Source organism: Balaenoptera physalus (assembly GCF_965194825.1).
Source record: "Balaenoptera physalus genome assembly, chromosome: 3".
Lineage (NCBI taxonomy): Eukaryota > Metazoa > Chordata > Mammalia > Artiodactyla > Balaenopteridae > Balaenoptera > Balaenoptera physalus.
Genome location: NC_138890.1, coordinates 9,626,619 through 9,636,790, shown reverse-complemented (window position 1 = coordinate 9,636,790; position 10,172 = coordinate 9,626,619). Strand labels below are relative to the sequence as shown.

Below are 10,172 nucleotides of genomic sequence, written 5' to 3'. Positions count from 1 at the left end.
GGTTACAAGAGAAGGAGAGAGTGCTGGGGGGAGAGCAGAGTGGTGGCTAACTTAGAAAGATGGTCAGGGGCGCATTTGAATGTTCTTCCCATCCCAGGCCTGGAAGGGAGGTCTATGTGTGTTGCTGCAAAGACCCCCTTATCTGGTCTCTGCCAACCTGTTCTTCCCGGGCAGCCAGGGGCCCCGGGAGTGCTTAGGGGTTTTCTGGCTTCTGACTGTGGCCATGATGAAGTGACCTGGTGTCCCAGGGGTCAGGGCAGTGTCTCAGGGCAGTTTAACTTGGGGATTTGGAAGGTGATGGATGTGGAGGGGGGGAAGAGAAGAGGGAAGCTGTCTCCAGCTGTCACCTGTCACCCTGCTTATAGCCACTTTATGCTGACGGCCAGATGCAAGTCAGTGCCAGACTCCTGTACATTTCCTTTTTTTTTTTTTTTTGATAATAACTTGGACTTTATTAAAATTAAAATTTCTGCTGTGGGAAAGGCAGTGTTAAGAGAATAAAAAGACCAGGTATAGATTAGGAGAAAATGTTTGCAAAACAAGTATTTGATAAGTGACTGGTAACCAAAGTATAAAAAACCAGAACAAAACAACACAAAACCAAAACCAAAACCAAACCAAAAAACCCTCTTAAAACTCAACAATGTAAAACAACAATAAGATACCACTACGCATGTATTAGAATGGCCAAAACTGGGAACACGGACAGCATGGAATGCTGGTGAGGATGTAGAGTAACAGGAATTCTCATTCATTGAGTCCTGTACATTCCTTCCTGGATCCTTTCCACATAAGCTTGTCAAAGGGCTCATCCTGCCCTGTCTGCTTCCTCTGCCCCTTTCTCCTGGGTCCTCCCACCCTGGCATTTGTAGTGTGGGCCAGGCAGGGAGTGGGCCCTTCAGGATGGTGGACACACATGACCTAGGGCACCTTGTGGGGGGATGCTGCCCCCACCCTACAGGTTGGCCTCACCTTCTGGGCAGCTGTCTCAGGGGAACTCCAGCACCCTGTTCCTTCTGTTCTTTAAAGCTGGACTTTGAAGGTTGAGACCTTTCCAGAAAACCACTTGGGTCCTAGAGTTCAGGAAGGAGGAGCCTACATTCCTCCCCGTTTTTCTGGGCTCACCTGACCACCATCCCACCCCAGCTGCTGCATTTAAGGCCATCACCCTAGCCAGTCAACTTCTCTGTCAACAAAAACTGCAGTGCTCCCAGGAAAGTTTCATCTGAACATTGATTCATTGCTTCATTCCACACACATCTAATGAGCTCATCCTGCAAACCATCGAAGACTGGGTGCAGAATTGGCCTGCCACTGGGATGTCTTTGCTATATCGTTAAGTAAAAAAGCAAGTCGCCATCCCCCAAAGAATTTGAAAACAGGTACTCAAACAAATCCTTTTACACACATGTTCATAGCAGCACTGTTTACCATCGCCACAAGGTGGAAACAACAGATGTCCATCAATGGATGAATGGATAAACAAAAAGTGGTCCATCCATATGATGGAATATTTTATTCAGCCTTAAAAAGAATGAAGCACTGATACATGCTACAACATGGATGAACCTCAAAAACATTAGTGAAAGAAAAGGTCACAAAAGGTCACGTATTGTATGACTTTATTTATATGAAATTTACAGAATAGGCAAATCCAGAGACAGAAAGTGGATGAGTGGTTGCCAGGAGCTGGGAGGAGGGGGGCTAAGGAGTGACTGCATAATGTGTATGAAGTCTCCTTGTGGGGTGATAAAAATATTATGGAACTAGATAAGATGGTTGCAAAACATTGTGAATGTACATGCACCCCAGTGTTGATAGCAGCACTATTCACGATAGCCAAGACATGGAAACAGCTTAAATGTCCATCCACGGATGAATGGACAAAGAAGATGTGGTACACATATACAATGGAATGCTACTCAGCCATAAAAAAGAATGAAATAATGCCATTTGCAGCAACATGGATGGACCTAGAGATTATCATACTAAGTGAAGTAAGTCAGAAAGAGAAAGACAAATACCGTATAATATTACTTATATGTGGAATCTAAAATATGACACAAATGAACGTATCTACAAAACAGAAACAGACTCACAGACACAGAGAACAGACTTCTGGTTGCCAAGGGGGAGGCGTGGTGGGGGAGGGATGGATTGGGAGTTTGGGATTAGCAGATGCAAACTATTATATATAAACTGGATAAACAACAAGGTCCTACTATATAGCACAGGGAACTATATGCAATATCCTGTGATAAACCATAATGGAAAAGAATATGAAAAAGAATGTGTATATATATATATATATATATATATATAACTGAATCACTTTGCTGTACAGCAGAAATTAACATTGTAAATCAACTATACTTCAAAAACAAACAAACAAAAAAAATGTGAATGTACTAAATGCCACCAAATCGTAGAGTTTATTACTTTTTAAAAAAAATTTTATTTATTTTTGGCTGCGTTGCATCTTCGTTGCTGTGTGTGGGCTTTCTCTAGTTGCAACGAGCAGGGGCTACTCTTCATTGCGGTGTGTGGCCTTCTCATTGTGGTGGCTTCTCTTGTTGCGGAGCACAGGCCCTAGAGCGCAGACTCAGTAGTTGTGGCGCACAGGCTTAGTTGCTCCGTGGCATGGGGGATCTTCCTGGACCAGGGATCACACCTGTGTCCCCTGCATTGGCAGGCGGATTCTTAACCACTGCGCCACCAGGGAAGTCCCTGTACAGTTTAAAATGATGGTTACTGGTTGGGAATTCTCTGGCAGTCAAAAAAAAAAAAAAAAAAAAAAAAGAAAGAAAGAAGGAAAGAAAGAAAGGAAATGGTTCCTAGTTAATTTTATGTTCTGTGAATTTTACCTCAACTTAAAAAAAAAAAAAAAGAAGCAAGTCACCAAATGTAAGTATTGCATGCTTCTATTTTGGCTTCAAATAAAAGGACTTAACAAGGGTGTGGGGTGGGAGGCAGTGCCGTCCGGGAGTGAAGGAAAGAGCCTGCCCAGTGTCAATCCCCTGCTCCTACCGGTCTTCAAGGCTTTGCGCCTCCCAGCCAAGTCTGCACAAGTGGATGTGGCCTCCGGCCTGTGGGAAGGGTGGCTGCTTTGTGCCTGCCCATTGGAGGGGCTCAGCAGCAGTGAACGCTCAGGATGGTGGTGAGAACAGAGTCCCAGTATAGACCAGATGGCTAACAGTGGTCACCCCGGCAGGAGGGCACTGGGTGGCCACTTTGTTCATGAGCCCATTGGGTGATGACAGGGGTGGCTGGGGAAAGAGGCCAGTTGGTATCCACAGACTCCTATCCATTTGATTATTAAAATCCTCTTCTGCTAAGGCCATCCTTCAGTGAACGTCTTAGTCTGTTCAGGCTTCTATAACAGACATACCATAGACTGGGCGGCTTATAAACAACAGATATTTATTTCTCACAGTTTTGAAGGCTGGAAGTCCAAGATCAAGGTGCTGGCAGATCTGGTGTCCGGTGAGGGCTAGCTTCCTCGTTCATAGATGGCATCTCCTTGCTGTGTCCTCACGTGGCAGAAGGGACCGGGGAGCTCTCTGGGGTCTCTCTTTTTTTTTAATGCTAAGTTATTAATTAATTAATTAATTAATTTTTGGCTGTGTTGGGTCTTCGTTTCTGTACGAGGGCTTTCTCCAGCTGTGGCAAGTGGGGGCCACTCTTCATCGTGGTGCACGGGCCTCTCACTGTCGTGGCCTCTTCCGTTGCGGAGCACAGGCTCCAGACGCACAGGCTCAGTAGTTGTGGCTCACGGGCATAGTTGCTCCGTGGCATGTGGGATCTTCCCAGACCAGGGCTCGAACCCGTGTCCCCTGCATTGGCAGGCAGATTCTTAACCACTGCGCCACCAGGGAAGCCCTCTGGGGTCTCTTTATAAGGACACTGAATCTCATTCAGGAGGGACCCACCCTCATGATCTAATTCCCTTCCAAAGGCCCCACCTTCTAATACCATCACCTTCGGGGGTAGGATTTCAATATATGAATTTTTCTGGGGGGGACACAAACAGTCAGAACATAGCAGTGAGCATTGACATGGGATACCTCACACTTATTGCCCATTCAGAGAAGCCTGTTTGCAGATCTCTTCCCCAGACTTCTTCGTCATGAATTTTCCAATCATCTTCTTTTCAAGTCCCTGATCATCCAGCCAAACCACTGGCTCCAGCCCCCGAATCAGCATATAATCACACATCTGGCCATTTCTCCTTCCAGGTAAAATGAACAACCAAACCTGGTGCACTGCTCACAGTTCTGCCCACTGGGATTCCCTTCACTACTGTCCTTCAGGGGTGTCCCAGAGAGCGGCTATAGTGCTGCAGCTGTTCAGTTTCAGGGGGTGTCTGCAGATCATGCAGAACCATCTGTAAACCAGGCCTGAATTTTCTTTTCCTTAACTGATCGTAGGGACCTCCCCAGGAAGCCATAGGTGCAGCATGAGAAAGAGCAGGTAGCAGGGCTCTGTACCATGTGACCTTTTGCTTAAACAGTGCAGTTTTATATTACCCCTATAATAATTTTTGAAAACCTGTATACTCACTACTGTGGTCTGACTGTTTGTGTCTCCCCCCACCCCCCAATTTGTATGTTGAAATCCTACCCCCCAAGGTGATGGTATTAGGAGGTGGGGCCTTTGGAAGGGAATTAGGTCATGAGGGTGGGTCCCTCATGAATAGGATTAGTGCCCTTATAAAGATAACCAAGACTCCCTGATATACACTATTAGAAGTGACAGATGTGGGGCAAGAGATCATGCTAGAACCATCCACAGTGTGGTCACTAAATGCAGCCTGCTGTCTGTTTCTGTACAGCCTGTGAGTTAAGAATGGCATTTTCTTTTCCTTCCTTCCTCCCTCCCTCCCTCTTTCTTCCTTCCTTCCTTCCTTCCTCTCTTTCTCTCTCTCTCTCTCTTTCTTTCTTTCTCTTTTCCTTCCTTCCTCCCTCCCTCCCTCCCTCACTTCCTTCCTTCCTTCTTTCATTTTTGACCATGCCTCACGGCATGCAGGATCTTAGTTCCCAGACCAGGGATTGAACCCATGCCCCCTGCAGTGGAAGCACAGAGTCTTAACCACTGGACCGCCAGGGAAGTCCCCAGGCCTTTTCATTTATAAATGGCTGGAAAAAACTTTCATGACTTGAAAATTATCTGCAATTCAAATTTTAGTGTCCAAGGGATTGGGGGGCTAGAACAGATATTGTTGAAGGGCATAAACTTGCAACGAGTAGTAAATAAGTCCTAGAGTTCCACAGATGCACAGAAGAGTAAATATAGACAACAGTCTTGTATTATAATCAACAGACTTGCTAAGAGACTAGCAACTTAATTATTCCCACCACTAAAAAGAAATAATGATGTAACATCATAGAGGTGCTAATTATGGATACAATGGAAATCATATTACAATATCTAAATCAGTTACAATATATAAATGTATCAAGTGTTGGACACCTTAAATTTACACAGTGTATATGGCAAATATATTTCAATTAAAAAAGTCAGAGTTCATAAAGAAAGTTTTATTGACACACAGCTGTGCTCATTCATTTACCTGTTATCTAGGGCTGCTTTTACACCAGGCCAGCGTTGAATCATTGCAACAGAGACTGCCTGGCCCTCAGAGCAGAAAATATTTCCTGTCTGGCCCTTTCCAGATGTTTGCAGACCCCTGCTATAAGGAGCCTAAGACCTGAATGTTACCTAATGCTGACTCGGGGTTTCCTGGGATGTTTCCTGGTTGGCACAGCAAAGAGGTGGGTGGGAGTTGGAGGGGAGTGAGGACACGCAGAAGACTCTGATGATTAACATTGGGGAGGGGACGATGAGGATACCCCCGGGGGGAGGGGACACTTGAGCCTTCAAGGTGGAGTGGGATTGAGCACTGAGATGGGCAGGCTGGTGGGGGCACAGCAGGAGCAGAGACAGGAAGGCCAGACCTGTCTCAAATAATGGCCTCACCCTGGGCTGATGGATGGGATAGAACCATCCCACGAACCACCCGCCTTCTAACCAGTCACAGGGTCCCATCTCCTGTCTCCATGTTTCTCCCTTTCCTCTGTTTTTCCCTGCCCCTCCCTGGTGCCATCATCTGTCACTGCCTTGGGTTCCGAGATGTGCCCCACCTCCCTTCCCTGGTCTCCCTGCCCCACTCATCTCTTTTCTCAGTGTAGCCAGTGAACTTAACTTTCCTTTCCTTTTTTTTTTTTTTTTAATTGAGGCAAAATAAATAACATAAAATTAACTTTTTTTTTTTTTTTTTGGCCTGCGCCACGTGGCTTTTGCAAGATCTTAATTCCCTGACCAGATATTGAACTCGGGCCCCCAGCAGTGAAAGTGCCAAGTCCTAACCACTGGCCTGCCAGGGGATTCCAAACCATTTTATTATTTATTTTTTTAATTTTTAATTTTTATTTTTTGGCCATGCTGTGCGGCTTGCAGGATCTTAGTTCCCTCGACTAGGGATATTATTTTTCCTCCACCAGGGATTGAACCCGAGCCCTCCACAGTGAAAGTGCGGAGTCCTAACCACCGGACCGCCAGGGAATTCCCCAAACCATTTTAAAGTGTGCAATTCCCTGGCATTTAGGACATTCACAATGTTGTGCAATTATCACCACCATCCATCTCCAGAATACTTCCATCACCTCAAGAAACACTGTACCCATTAGCCGCCATACCCATTCCACCTCCCCCAGCCCCTGGCAACCACCAATCGTTGTTTTCTGTTTCTCTGGATTCCCCTATTCTGGACACTTCATATCAATGGAATCATACACTATGTAGTCTTTTGTGTCTAGCGTCTTCCAGTTAGTTTGTTTTTGAGATTCATTCACGTTGTAGTATGTATCAAAACTGATCATTTTCTGAATGAACACTCGATTGTATGGATATACCACAATTTGTTTATCCATTCATTTGCTTATGGACATGTGGGTTGTTTTCACCTTAACCCATGACATAAATATACCTAACATAAATTGTACCATTTTAATAATTTTTTTAAACTTTTAAAAATTGTGGTAAAATATACATAAGATTTACCATTTTAATCATTTTTAAGTGAAAGTTTAGTGGTTTTACATACATTTACATATTGTCACCCAACCATCACCACCATCCATCTCTGGAACTTTTTCATTATTCCAAACTGAAACTCTGTCCCTGGGAATTCCCTGGTGGTCCAGTGGTTAAGATTCCGTGCTTCCACTGCAAGGGGCACGGGTTCAATCCCTGGTTGGGGAACTAAGATCCTGCAAGCCGTGAAGTGCTGCCAAACAAACAAAAAACCCCCACCAACCAACCAACAAACAACAACAAACAAACAAAAAAACGCAAACCAAACTCTGTCCCCATTAAACAATAACTCCTCATTCCCCTCACGCCAGCACCTGGTAACCACTGTTCTTTCTGTCTCTAAGTCAGTGAGCTTTTACAAATGGAAGTCTGAGCATGCCAGCTCTCCTGGGCCTTCAGAGGCTCCCTACTGTTCTCAGAATAAAGACCAAGTAGTCCCAAGGAGGATGTACATGGCACCTTGGTCTTCTCAACTTGCTCCTACTCAGAGCTTCTTTCCCTGCATGGCATGTCCCCACCCCTCCCCCTTCTCCCACCAGACCCTTGTCCTTCAGGCCTTGTGTATATTTTCCCTTCCCCTTCTGAGGAAGGTCGGCCTCTCTGTAGTGCTCTGGGCTGTTCCTTCACAGCACACATCCCAGTTGTCATTCATTATTTCCCTGCTTTTTCTTTTTGGTTTGTCGATGTAGGTTTGTCGATGTGCCCTTTGCCTCCTCCATCCGACTGGGAGTCCGTGAGGATGTGACAGTGCCCATCTTACTCTCCACCGTGCATTCCCAGCTCCTGACCTGTGCCTGGCACCTAGCCGGTGCCCTATGTACCGTTGAAGGACCGGCAGAAAGTCCCTGCAAGGGAGGGGGGGATGGGCTGTGGCAGGAGGTGGACATCTCGAGCTCCGGATGGTGTGGGGAGCTTGGGCTGCAGGTGGGCTGCATGAGCAGAGAGCCCAGGGAAAGGGGGGCGCTGGCTGGGTGGGGGCTGCAGTTACCCTGATGGAGGAGGGAGGGTCTGCCCAAGTGGAGCAGTGGGTGTGGAGAGCTGGACGACTGGGCAGAAGTGCAATCTGGAAGCGTGATCAGGTGGAGGTGGGGCTGAGGGACAGGTGAATGATGCCGTTGCATGGGTGGCTGTCCTGAATGCACATTCAGAGCCTGGGGAGGCCAGCCTGGGGCTGGAGCCCTGCTAAGGGCTGGCAGCCTTTGTCCCACAGTGTCCATGTGTCCCCCCACCCTACCCAGGTACGCTCCTGGAGCGGGCTTGACCTGCCTCAGCTGGAGGCATCTGCACAATCTGCAATTTCCAGCACCCAGTTCCGGCCAAGGAGAGAGACCTTTATAAAGTCAGACTTGGCTTTCCCCCAACTGGCTGGCCTCCTTATCCCTGATTCTAAATGCCAGCTTGTCACAGTGTGTCTGCACGCAAGCAGGAGCCTGCATCTCTAGGGGCGGTGGTTGGGGGGATGTTTGCTGTGCTAGGGGCAGCATGGGGGTGGTATCTCTTAGCAAGCTGGTGGCCATTTCCCACCCTTCCACCCGCCCCATGGTTCTTTTTATAGCTCACATTTACAGAAAGCCTAAACATCTGAGCCTGGGCCTCGTGACAGCAGGCTGTTTGAGGCTGCAAGGGAAGGGGCGAGAAGGCAGAGAGGCGGGGGTGTCTGAGCCCAGCGTGGAGGACGGCTGGCTGGGTCAGGGGCGGCTGCTGGCTTCCTTCCATCAGCCCCACAGTCTCAGATGGTGCTGAGCTATATTTAAAGGATTCTTTCTCTGCCTCCACTGATGAATGAGTCAGAAGGAGGGCTGGTGTGGCCCCAAGGCTTGGCCGGGTCCACCCTGCGAAGCTGGGAGCAAACTCCCCAAGAAGTAATCCTGTAGCAGCCCCAGCAGGGTCCCTACTGACCTGGCATCTCCTTGCTCAGGCCACCCTCCCCATCCCTGCCCCAGCTGTGCATCAGGTGAGAAGCCCAATGAATGACCCCTGACTTAGGGGTACCCACAGGCAACTGAGGACCAGTGATGGCTCCCTGGGCTTATGCAGTGGCCTCTGTAGCCAGGTAACTCCTGCAGGATTCCCAAGGCAACCACTTCCTCTGGAAGTGCACTGTCACGTTTTCTTGCTTTTATAGCATCACCATGTGCCACTGTGGTTGGCACTGCATGCACACACAGTGCCAGGTAGCCCCGAGGGGCCTGCACACACATGTCCTCCTTACCTTACTCCTATTTTATTGATTAGAAGGCTGAGTCCAGGGTTGGGATGTATCTTAGTCCATCTGGGTTGCTATAACAAAATACCATAGACCAGAAGGCTTATAAACAACAGATATTTATTCTTCACAGTTCTGGAGGCTGGAACATCCAAGATCAAGGTGCCATCAGATCTGGTGTCCAGTGAGGGCTTTGTGGTTCACAGATGGTGTCTTTTTGCTGTGTCCTCACATGGCAGAAAGGGCAAGTGAGTGCTCTGGGTTTCCTTTGATAAGGGCACTAATACCATTCATGAGGGCTCCACCCTCATGACCTGATCACCCCAAAGGCCCCACCTCTTAATACCATCACATTTTCTTCTAAAATTGGAGTATAGTTGCTTTACAATATTGTGTTAATTTCTACTGTACAGCAAAGTGAAGCTATATGTATACATATAGCCCCTCTTCTTTGGATTTCCTTCTCATTTAGGTCATCACAGAGCATTGAGTAGAGTTCTCTGCGCTATACAGTAGGTTCTCATTAGTTATCTATTTTATACATAGTATCAATAGTGTATATATGTCAATCCCAATCTCCCAATTCATCCCACCCCCCCTTCCCCCTTGGTATCCATACATTTGTTCTCTATGTCTGTGTCTCTATTTCTGCTTTGTAAATAAGATCATCTATACCAATTTTTTCAGATTCCACATATATGTGTTAGTATATGATATCTGTTTTTCTCTTTCTGACTTAATTCACTCTGATGACAGTCTCTAGGTCCATCCATGTCTCTACAAATGACCCAATTTTGTTCCTTTTTATGGCTGAGTAATATTCCATTGTATATATGTACTGCATCTTCTTTATCCATTCCTCTGTTGATAGGTA

The 10,172-nt window shown here is 46.8% G+C and overlaps 1 long non-coding RNA gene across 1 annotated transcript; it reads left to right on the top strand.

Annotated features, from left to right (window-relative positions):
• The first annotated feature begins 16 nt into the window (after positions 1–16).
• On the top strand, positions 17–9,754 carry LOC309657582. The gene is made up of 4 exons (XR_014261853.1): positions 17–2,904; positions 3,434–3,483; positions 7,782–8,016; positions 9,432–9,754. It is a non-coding gene; the product is annotated as an uncharacterized lncRNA (long non-coding RNA).
• Positions 9,755–10,172: the final 418 nt, after the last annotated feature.